This window comes from Equus caballus, chromosome 6, assembly GCF_041296265.1.
Source record: "Equus caballus isolate H_3958 breed thoroughbred chromosome 6, TB-T2T, whole genome shotgun sequence".
NCBI lineage: Eukaryota > Metazoa > Chordata > Mammalia > Perissodactyla > Equidae > Equus > Equus caballus.
The window spans coordinates 5,684,679-5,695,846 of record NC_091689.1 but is presented as its reverse complement, the minus strand read 5'-3'; the positions used below and the strand labels follow the sequence as shown (position 1 = coordinate 5,695,846).

The following is an 11,168-nucleotide window of genomic DNA, read 5'->3' as shown; positions in this document are numbered from 1 at the left end:
TTAGGCATGGAAAAATCAGCGCGAAGGCTGTTGCAGGAATGTGAATAAGAGACACTCACGGCTTATTCTGGATGCATAAAATTCCATCCCAAGACATTTAGAGAGGCTCGATGTTTCTCTGAGATAAATTGGAGCTTTAGGGAGACAGAGCAGAGGTGAGACAGTAAGGAAACAGAAGTACCAACCTACAAGCAAATTCACAGCGATCGGCAGCTGGGGTGTTAGGAAAAACCCTGCCGATCTTTCAGTCTGGGCTGAAGTTAGCACTGTTGTTACCACACCCCTGGGAGAAGAGGAACTTGCTATCTGGACAAAAATTGCAACCAACATTTTTGATTAAAGAAAGCTGCATTTATTTTGATCGGACAACTTTTTGTTTTATTTCAGTCGTGTCTTTGATCTGACTCCTGTCAGAACCTTTCTTTCACAGGATGCCTTGAATATTACAGGAGGCAACATCTGTAATTTAAAACAAAGTGGTCCAGTTAGGGCTAGTAATTACTTCAGAGTGGGTTTCCAAAAGAGGGGTACATCTGTGGTAAACGCTCTGCACTGTCACGCCTTCCTTCCAAGCTCAGCTAGCATCCAACTAGCATCCATCCAGTATCATCTATCGCCATTCCTAACCTGTGTTTAAATCAAAGCTACAGATAAGCAAAATTATTTACAGATATAAAACAAATCCACTAGAATATAAGCTCTGTAAGGTATTTTTATCTGTTTTTTTCACTGTGTGCTCCAGAACCTAAACACTCAATAAATAGTCATTGAAATAATGAGACAACAAATATTGACTAAAAAATGTTGACAGAATTCCATCTTTTATTCAATATCCTGAGCTTACTGAACTTAGAAAGTACATTCTCTCTACCCCGGTATGTAGACTCTCCTCAGCACAGTCTCATTACATATTTCTTTCACTCTAGCCAACCTATATTATTCTCGACTCTCCCTACAAAATAATTTTGGTTGTCTGTTTGTGTACCTTTTCTTATTTTGTTCCCTTAGCGTGGAATTGTGCTTTTTCCGCTCCTGCTCCTCACCTCCCAGTTCTACTGTCAACACGTTCTCCATCCTTTCAGGACCAGCTCAAAACCCAGCTCTTTCAGGAAGCCTTTTCAAGAGCTTCTCACCACATCCAGATATACTCATTCCTCGTCCTAAAAACTCAAGGCATCTTGTCTTTCATTGTGTTCCCCTTAGCCTGCCTTTTTAAAAAATCATTTCTGTTCTTAGTCTATCCTGTTGTACAATTCGGTATTTTCTAAGGAAAACCAAACCATTCCAGGTATTTCCATAGAGAGGATTTGTTATGCAGGTGATGAGAGAGCTGACAAAACAAATAGGTTTAATGAGGCAAGCCAGAGATTAGCAATAGCAGAAAGCCCTGCCCACACTCGGGACTGGTGAGACAATGAGAGAGGGTGGTAAAGGTGGGATTGCCAGAATCCAGAATCCAGAGCGAACTGGCCAGAAGCACAGCTGGAGCTAACTGACAGGAGCTGGGATCACGGGGCTGAAACTGCCTCCCAGAGCTGTAGCAACAGAAGTGACACAGCTGCAGCCAGAATGGCCACCCAGTTACACACAGCTCTTCTCCCCTTGATCAGGCCTCCAATGCCTTCTGTTAGCCGAGTCTACCTGCTAAGCAGTTGACAAGGGAGCCTAAGAAACATGGCTCTCTGCAGTACAGAGAAAAGCAGGGCAAAGGTGGGGAATGAATACGAGAACAAACAGGCAAATGACCTGATCACTGTGTTTTCAGGAAAACAAAAGCTGTGTGACAGTAGCGACACCTTTCTAATATCCTTCAACACCTAGCACAGTCTTACACAAAATATTGATTAAATTGTATTATTACAACCCACTTCTAAAAAGGAGAGTATCATTCTGTACAAAGACAAAAATAAGAATTTATACAGGAAGTGTTACTTCACGAGTAATTCTTTCTCTATGTCCTCACTAACCATCAAAATAATTTTTAAAGCATATGAAGCATATTTTTAAATGTGCCAACATCATCATGAATTGGGCGCCCTGCCTCTACTAAGTCCTGCCTTTCCCTTTTCTTTTGAGATTCTCCCAGCTCATTTGACTCACCAAAACAGAGCTTTCAGATCTTGCTTGGGTCTTGATGCCCTGTGAAAATCTGATGACACTGTCAATTCTCTGCTATGGGTGGGGTGAGGAGGATGCAGAAATTGTATGCAGATGTGCCCGATGCTGCATACAATTTCTGAGTGTTTGCATAGCCCAAGGCCCACCTATTGGTCTTCTATATCAGACAGTTGGAAGTTTTGATATTCACCTTGTAACTAAATTAAATTCATAAAACAGCACACAGCATAGTCCTGATGCGCTACCCCAGTTTTCTCAGCGTGGTCACATCTAAGTAACCCAAACAGATGACCATAGTTTGAAAGGGCACAGACTAGAATCTCAGTAGGTTCTCTCTTGGGGGTGAATTTGTCCCTCAAGAAACATTAGACTATGTCTGGAGACATGTTTTTGTTTTCATGACTGAGGTGCGGGCATACTGCTGGCCCCTAGTGGGTAACAGTCATGGAGTTGCTAAATGTCCTCCAATGCGCAGGATAGTCCCCACGACAAAGAATCATCCAGTCCAAAGGTCAATAGTGCTGAGGCTGAGAAACTCTGTTCTCCATCCAGGGCATGTATATGCTTCTATGGGGCTCAGAAACATCACATTCATTCACAATTCAAGATATACCTTCCATTCCTCTCAGAAGCTATTAAACTTCAGAAAATAGGCACGTATATGTTGCTGACATATTTAAGTAATCAGATTTTACCTATATCTCTGGGTTCTAAGGTTCTTACTCTATGTCAACTCTATCACTGTATCTTTGTGTCTAGTCTACACTCTGTTAGGTGGTGAACAATGAACTTTACTATGCTTAGAGAAAAACCGCTCTCCAGACTGGGAAGCCTGGCTTTCAGGAAAAAATATACAAAATAACACAAAAAATAGACCTAAAATCTTAACTATACAAGGATTAAGAACATGAACTCAAAACAGCCCTGGGACGTCCGAGAACAAGTCTACTTTGTCCTTTTTCCCAGACAGGTATGTGTCGAAAGCCCCAGAGTAAATTCTCCCAGCCCTCATTCCACACTCCTGTAATTGCACAGAGACTGCAGTGAGTTTCCAGGGTTGTTTCAAGGAAGGGCCCTTCTGTAGGCTAAACCCAGGAAACGGGTTCTGGCCTTCTATTTTGGAACAGGTTTGTACTTCAGCAGTAGCTCATGCTCGGGCGGTAGTTCTTCTGCTGGTCCTGCATCTGATGACACATCTGCTGAGTCAGCATCTCCAAGGGTGGGGCCTGCACATCAGGTGGAGAAGCACAGTTCCTGAGGGTACAACCTCCCATGGAGATCTTTCACAAAAAAAAGAGCCTGGACCGCAGCAAAGCTTCTCCTCTAGGGAAGCCCCAGAGACAAGATTCTGTCAGTGTCCTATTGGAACTCTTGCACTTTGCTCACGCCTTGGAGATCTCAGAAATTCTAGAGCTGCCAGGCAGCCACCTGCAAACCTGGGCTCCTGGCTGAGCCTAGTGCCAGACCAAATACCGAGGACCGGGGCTTTTGACTCACTTCTGCACCAGGCTGGCTCCCACAGCCCCAGGCTCCCAGCCCATCCTAGTGCCAGACCAGATCACACAGACCCAACCTTCAGGCCAGCCCTGAGACCCCAGGTTACAGGCCAACTCTCGCTGCCCCAGGTTCCTGCTTGCCCTAGTGCCAGGCCAGTTTCCAGACTGGTTCTAGCTAAACCGGGCTCCTAGCCAGTTCCAGTACCAGACTGGCCCCCACAGACGCAGGTGTCGGGCTCACTCCAGTCATCCCTGGCACCTGGTTAGCTTTTGTGGACCCAGGGTCCAGGTCGGCACGTGTGGACCCAGGTCCCAGACCCATCACTGCAGACTCAAGTGCCCAGCTCATGCTAGTGAACCCAGGCTCCAGGCCCCCCGCCCATGGCCTGTGGAACAAAGCCCGCATCCTTTGGCCCAGCGCTGTCTGAGACTCTGACATCTGGCCTCCACACATCCTCACTGTTTCTCTTCCAATACCATGTGCTCCTGTTGCTTATATTTCTAACTCTATGTTCCTCACTAATATTTCCTCCTTCTTCTGAAATACCCAACTCCAAATATCTCTAATGAACTTATTTTTGAAATGCCCCCTCTTCCGTGAAGGCTGATCTCATTCCACAGTCAAAAATCCCCACTCCCCCTCTGGAACACCCACTGAGCTTATGTTTCCTGAGAGTAATTTTCGAGCTCCTCACTCTTTCACAAGGACTCCTACGTTCTCCTTTATAGCTGATTCATCTGGGTATCCCCCACCAAGCCTACTGGCAGGGGGCTTTTGGCAAAGCAGATGTTCCTTACATTTTGGGGGAGTGAAGGCTGTGAGTAAAATGTTGCTGCAAGCCTACTGCTCTGCATCTGCCATATTTTCCTATTTCTCTCCCAGGGTAATGCCTTTTTGGTAGCTGAGATTGGGACGAGTAACATTCTATGATAACTGGAAATCAAACTGAAAACTCCCATGAAGAAGCTGGTGTGTTGTGTGGGCAGTGGAGAAGTTCTTCTACACAACCCATTGTGAGTTGTGTGCATCAACTTGGTGAGGCTGTTGCTCAACCAAACACTCCTCTAGGCGCTGCTGTGAATATATTTCAGAGATGTGATTAACGTCTTGACTTTAAGTAAGGGAGATTACCTTCAACAATCGCGGTGGGCCCGATTCAATCAGTTGAAAGGTCTTAAGAGTGGAACTGAGGCTCCCTAAAGAAGAAATCTGCCTGCAGAGAGGAAGGCAACTTCAGCTCGTGCCTCAGTTCCTGCCTGCCCGTCCTGACAGCTGTCCTGTGAAAGTGGGGCTTGTCTGGTCAGCTCCCACGATTGTATAAGTCAATTCTTTGCAAGAAAGAAAAAACTAAAGAAATAAAGAATGAAATCCTACTGTTTCTGTTTCTGTAATGGCACCCTGACTGATACATCCCATTATGAAAATTCCCCCCAAATTTTTAAAAGGACAGTTAGTGGTTTTACATGTATGTATGTACATGTGTGTCTACATATATCACAGATATATGTGTACATATTTGTGTACATACATGTATACACACACACATAGTACAGACTAAAACAGTATATCTTTTTTACCTAACAATTAAGCAAGCTTAAAAAATTATGATAACGCTCAATGTTATCAAGAGTACCATGAGATAGACCCTATACGACGGCTAATAAGAACATAAATTGATGCAGCCTTTCTGAAAAGCAATTTGGCCTAACACAGTCTCAGGCTCTTTCGTCTCAGAATCTCTTCTGCGTGCAAAGATTTGTGTACAGGTATTTGTAGTTAAGGGTTATTTATAATGAAGAAAATTTGCAAGTCACTTAAATGTTAAATAATTAGGATTTTGCTTTATCTTTGTAATGGACTGTTATGCAGATACTTAAAAAGTCGAGAAGAAAATTTAATGACATGGGAAATGCTGAGAATATACTGCTCTGTGAATGGATTATAGAAGTAGGTGTAGGACCAGTTAGGGTTCAACCAGAGAAGCAGTCCCAGTAGAAGGGACATGTATGAAGAGATTTGTCACAGGGAGTCACTAATGTGACTATAAGTCTGAAACCCATCGGGCAGGCTGTCAGGAAGGGACAACGACAGGTGCACTGGAGCCCACAGACACGGCCTGAAGCTGTTTGTCCACACGGAGGGTCTCCCAGTCCCTCTGTTTTGGAGCCTCAGCCTACTTTCAAGGTCTTTCAACTGGTTGTGTCAAGCCCCCCCAGATAATCCAGAGCAATCTCCTGTGCAGAAAAGTAATTAGACACTTTAATTTACACGCCCAAACTCCCTCCACAGCACCTTGGTGCTTGATTGCCTAAATGGAGACCACAGCCCAGCCAAGTTCACACATCGAAAAAGCCACCAATAAATACAATTTGACCCCAGTTTTGTAAGAAGTAAATATAAAAATAAAAACACACATGGTAAAAAAGGCTGAAGAGAAACACCTGAAAATGTTTATTTCTGTGTAGCAGTAAGATTATGGAAGATTTTATTATTTTTTACAGCATTCCACCTTTCTCAAAAAGTTTAGATAAACACATACAATATTGCTATTTTAGTAAGAAAAATATAGGATTTTTTAAATGTTAACAAATTAATTAATACTCCAGGCCATGAAAGCAAATAAAGAATAAGTGGTCATTTATTTAGTTAATCATATCTCTCACTGTAAAAGCTGCTATCAGGAGCTGGCCTGGTGGCTTAGTGGCTAAGTTTGCCTGCTCCACTTCAGCAGCCTGGGGTTTGCAGATCGGATCCCGGGCATAGACCTATACACTGCTTATCAAGCCATGTTGTGGCAGCATGCCACATATAAAATAGAGGAAGATTGGCACAGATGTTAGCTCAGCAACAATCTTCCTCAAGCAAGAAGAGGAAAATTGGCAACAAATGTTAGCTCTGGGCCAATCTTCCTCACCAAAAAAAAAAAAAAAATTATTTGTTTTTGTAAAAAAGCAGCTATCAGCTAAATAAAGTGTTAGATTGAAAAGTGTCCTTCATCATCTAGTGAACAATGAATCTCTAATCTTGGTAAGCCTCACTGACTCAGGACAGACACACAGGAGGTTTCCAGTAGGCTCTTACAAAAAGGGACACGAGAGGGACTGGGACTCAATCTGCTTCCCCTGGAAGGTGACACTTCTCACCTGGTTGCTCTCCAACTGACTCAGGCGACAGGGAAGTTTCCAGGTGACTTGGTCTTCAGTGGCTTAATTATCAATATTTTGACAAATTTTAGTTTAGTATATGGATATTATCCTGTATGTTGTAAGTATCATGAATAAGAGGAAAACAGATTTTCTCTAGAGTAAACTAAATATTTTTCTCCTAATATAATTTCCTCTCATACAAGCCAACTTCCGTCCCTCAGTGAGTTTAGACTATAAAAGCCACAGCTGGAAGAGATTTTAGACCAACTCCCTCTTTGACAGATGAGGAAGCTGAGGGTATGAGAAGTGAGGTGACAGTCAAGGTCGAGGTCACCCCAGTGGGTGGGACAGAGGCAGGACTGTCACCAGATTCCCTGTATGATTTTACTATGACACCTGCCTTCTGACTTATGACCTATTTGGGTCATAAAAATCATTAACCTTCATTAAGCCATAATAGAAACAAGAATAAATGCTGTTGAACCCAATAATTTTCTTGAATTATAGTTATTTCTTTAACTGTATTCATTGCATTCAAAAGTGTGCTGTCAAATGCTGGGACCACCAGCCACATACAGCTAACGTGCACTGGAAATGGGTCTAGTATGAATGAGGAACTAACTCATTTTAAAATTTAATTTTAATTAATTTAAATTTAAATTTTAAAACATACTTGATTAAATTATTAAAAACTTTTAAGTTAGGTTTGCAACATTGCGGATACTTAAATCTACTTTTCTAACTATAAATTTTATGAAACCTAAATGAAAATCAAGTATTTCTGATGACAATTGACATGAACTGTAAGGATAAAATATATACTTCGTACAGAAAAAAGAAAATCAAGTGACCTCGTGACTAACTTTTATACTGAGTACATGTTGAAAAGATATTTTTTTTGGATGCATTGGGTTAAATAAAATGTTGAAGTTAGTTTCACCTGTTTCTTTTTACTTTTTTCAGTGTGGCTAGGAGAAAATTTTCAATTACATATATGGCCCTCATTATATTGCTATACAGATTACAGCAATTATAGCATTATAGTGCTGGTATAGAACCTCAATTCTTTTTCAAGTTTACAATAAATATCTCTAACTATCTCTTTTGTAGTTTCAATTACTTTGGGGCACATATAAACAAACTTTGCTGCTACGCACGCTGGAGTCTTCTAGGTTAGTTTCTGTGCAAGAAACACGTCAATCACAAGTGAACACCTGCAATTTGGGATGTTGACTTTGTGATTTACTCCTGGTGAAACAGACACTTGTAGGAAATTTCAGGGATTTGAGAGTAAAAATGTCATTGAAGGAAACCCTTGGTATCCAGGGGATCTCCGTTGCTTCCCTGTTATTACGCCACATGGAAATCACTCATGTAAACCCTGAAGGTATATTTTTAACAGTGTCTGAGCCCCGGATGTTGTTTTGTTCATGAAGATTGTGGAGGTTCTCAGGCTCTATACGTGGAATAGGACCTCTCATTTGGATAGCCTATCCCTTGATGCCACCTTCCCTCTTCAGTCTGAGAAACTGTAACAAATTTCAGACATTGAGCTGGTAATAGATTTCTTAGCATACCTCCTAGATGGCAGCCAAATGTTTCTCATGCTGGCTTTGGTTGCCCTTCTGGGAAAGGGCAAGCTCCCTCTGATATGCCATCCCATGGGATATCACAAACCCATGGGTGCTCTGGAGGATGGCTTGACTGCCTCCCTTTTTTGGCATTTAAATGTTCTTTGGACATCTGTTATGGGCGGAATTGTGTCCCCCTGCAAATTTATTTGTTGAAGTTCTAAACCCTAAAAGTCAGAATGTGATTGTATTTGAAGACAAGGTCTTTAAAGACATAATTAAGATAAAATGAGACCATATAGATGGGCCCTAATGCAGTAGGACTGATGTCCTTAAGAGAAGAGGAGATTCTGACACAGACATGTGCACACATGGCATAAATACTATACAAGGACACAGCCATCCGCAAGCCAAGGAGAGACCTCTGAAGAGACCCAACCTGCTGACACCTTGATCTTGGACTTCCAGCCTCCAGAACTGTGAGAAAATACGCTTCTGTGGTTGAAGCCCGCCAGTCTGTGATATTTTGTTACGGGGGCCCTAGCAGATTAACACGGCATCTTTCTCAGTTCCCTTGATTAAGCATCCCTTCCCCAGTCAACCATCCAAAACCTTTTTGTTGGATGTCACTTTTATAGTCCTTGAGAGCACCTGTTTCTCCACTTGCCCTGAGGCATTATCCCTGCCGGCTCCTCAGTTTCCCGCAAAGTGATGTTCATATGTGCCACACAGTCTCCTTTAAGGTCGCACCATCCCATACATTCCCTCCAAATTTGATGAAAATCTCTCTAGTAAGTTTTTCATGATGTGTTAATAAACCAAAAGTAATTTAAGTTTTATAGATTATGCTTAGAATCTAACAATCAGCCTTGGGCATTTGAGAAGCAGTAAATGAGGTAGAAGCAGCAAGGTCTACTCAGGGTTATTGATCCAGGTTGAAAACAGGCTGTGTACTTATTCCCTCAGTAGCCTCAGGGAAGCTTTGTAACCCCGGAGTCTCTGTTTCCTCGTCTTTAAATTCAGGCTGCTAGTTCCTACCTCAAAAGGTTAGTTTGAGAATGAAATGGGATAGCGTATGCCAGGTTCATGGCAAATAGTGCCACATAATAAATGTTAATCTCCTTGCCCCTAAGGGAATGAAAATTCCTTTGAAATATGACTACAGATTGCTTTTAAAAACAACAAGAACGAAAGTGTTTTCTAGTTAAAGGAGGGGGAGCAGGGACATCTGTTTATGAGGCCCTTTGGTGGAAGAGCTTTCATTGGTATTCCAGGGCAGCGATTAGCCCTAAGCCTCCAGATGCTTGAAGGCAGTCAGTCAGAAATGCATCACCATTTAGCCTCTGTGGGAGGGAGGAGGTCGCTGGCGAGCTCTAGTAGCAAGAGCTCAAAGCGAACATTCCCGAATTCTGATCACTTCACAAGTGAGTGAGCTCCGGAAGACTTGTGTACTTCTTTCCTTTCTTCCAGATCAACTAAGGAGAAAACATATGCTTAAGACATTATTTATGGGAAGTTTTAAATATCACATCTAGAATACTCATATGCATGCATTTAGAGACACGCACTCACTCATCTACCTGTAACAGGAAGTACTTACTGCCATGGGACATTTTCCCCTTTTTCGTTAGATTCAATTCAACAGACACGTGGGCACTGGCTGCCAAGGTAGTTTCTCTCATTCTTCTGAGCTTGTTGGAGAGGAGACAAACAGATAAATGGGACCCAGTCCTTGCCCTCAAAGTCTTGGCCACAACACTGCTGTTAAAAATAGAGTTTGAACTCAACACCTCACATGATTGTAAAGCTCTTAGAAAGGTGCTGGGGGAACATTAAATGGAGTCAAACAGCTGCTTGCCCCTCACATCTCTTCTGGTTAACTGCCACTGACAAGACTCCAGGGCCCCTCAGTTTGATTGCTCTTGGGAACCTGTCCAGGCCACGAGGATGATCCCTCGTTAAACTACTTTCTCCTTTCTTGGCACTGTGCCCCCTGCTGACGGGACAAAGAGTGTTAGACCCTCCGTGCTGTGCCACTACGTTGAAGGAGTCTGTTTTTAATCCATACACTCTTCAGAAAAGAAAATAAACTAATCGGCCCAGATGTTTTAAATGGTAACACATCAGCAAGGCGATATTCCACCAACACAGATGACAGGAATGTCAGGTTCATTCATGTCTTTTTCTATCGACTTTTCCAAGATTCAAAGGAAATGTGACTCTTAAAAGCACAATGCAATTAAAGTATAATCCTATTAAATGTCAATATTTCACATTTCCTCCCCCAAGGCATTAGACCAGAAATAAAACATATTTATAAGAAACATCTGCTAAAGGTATAACTAGGTGCTAGGAGTGGTAGAGAGACACATAAAAGGGTTATGGTCCTTGAATTGGTGAGAATTACTTTGGAGACTGTATTAGTCTACTCGGACCATCATAACAAAATACCGCAGACTGGTGGCTTAGGCAACAGAAATTTATTTACTCACAGTTCTGGAGGCTAGAAGTCCAAGATCAAGGTGTCAGCAGTTTGGGTTTCTTCCGAGGCCTCTCTCCTTGGCTTGCAGGTGGCTGCCTTCTCTCTGTTTCCTCATGTGGTCACCTCTAGGTCTGTGTCTGTGCCCTAATCTCTTCATATAAGGACACCAGTCCTATTGGAGGAGGGCCCACCCATATGACCTCATTTAACCTTAATTACATCTTCAAAGTCCAGCTCTCCAAATACAGTCATATTCTGAGGTACTTTGGGTTATGACTTGGACATATGAATTTGGGAGGACACAATTCAGCCCATAACAGACCCCATGGGCAGATCTCTGGGCTCACCTAGTCA

General features: G+C 42.5%; 1 long non-coding RNA gene across 1 annotated transcript; it reads right to left on the bottom strand.

Moving 5' to 3' along the window:
• Nucleotides 1-346: 346 nt before the first annotated feature.
• LOC138924876 (uncharacterized) lies at nt 347-10,932 on the bottom strand. Its single transcript, XR_011440227.1, has 3 exons — nt 10,825-10,932; nt 9,933-10,023; nt 347-459 (listed from the first exon to the last, which is right to left on the bottom strand). It is a non-coding gene; the product is annotated as an uncharacterized lncRNA (long non-coding RNA).
• Between the last annotated feature and the right edge of the window lie 236 nt (nt 10,933-11,168).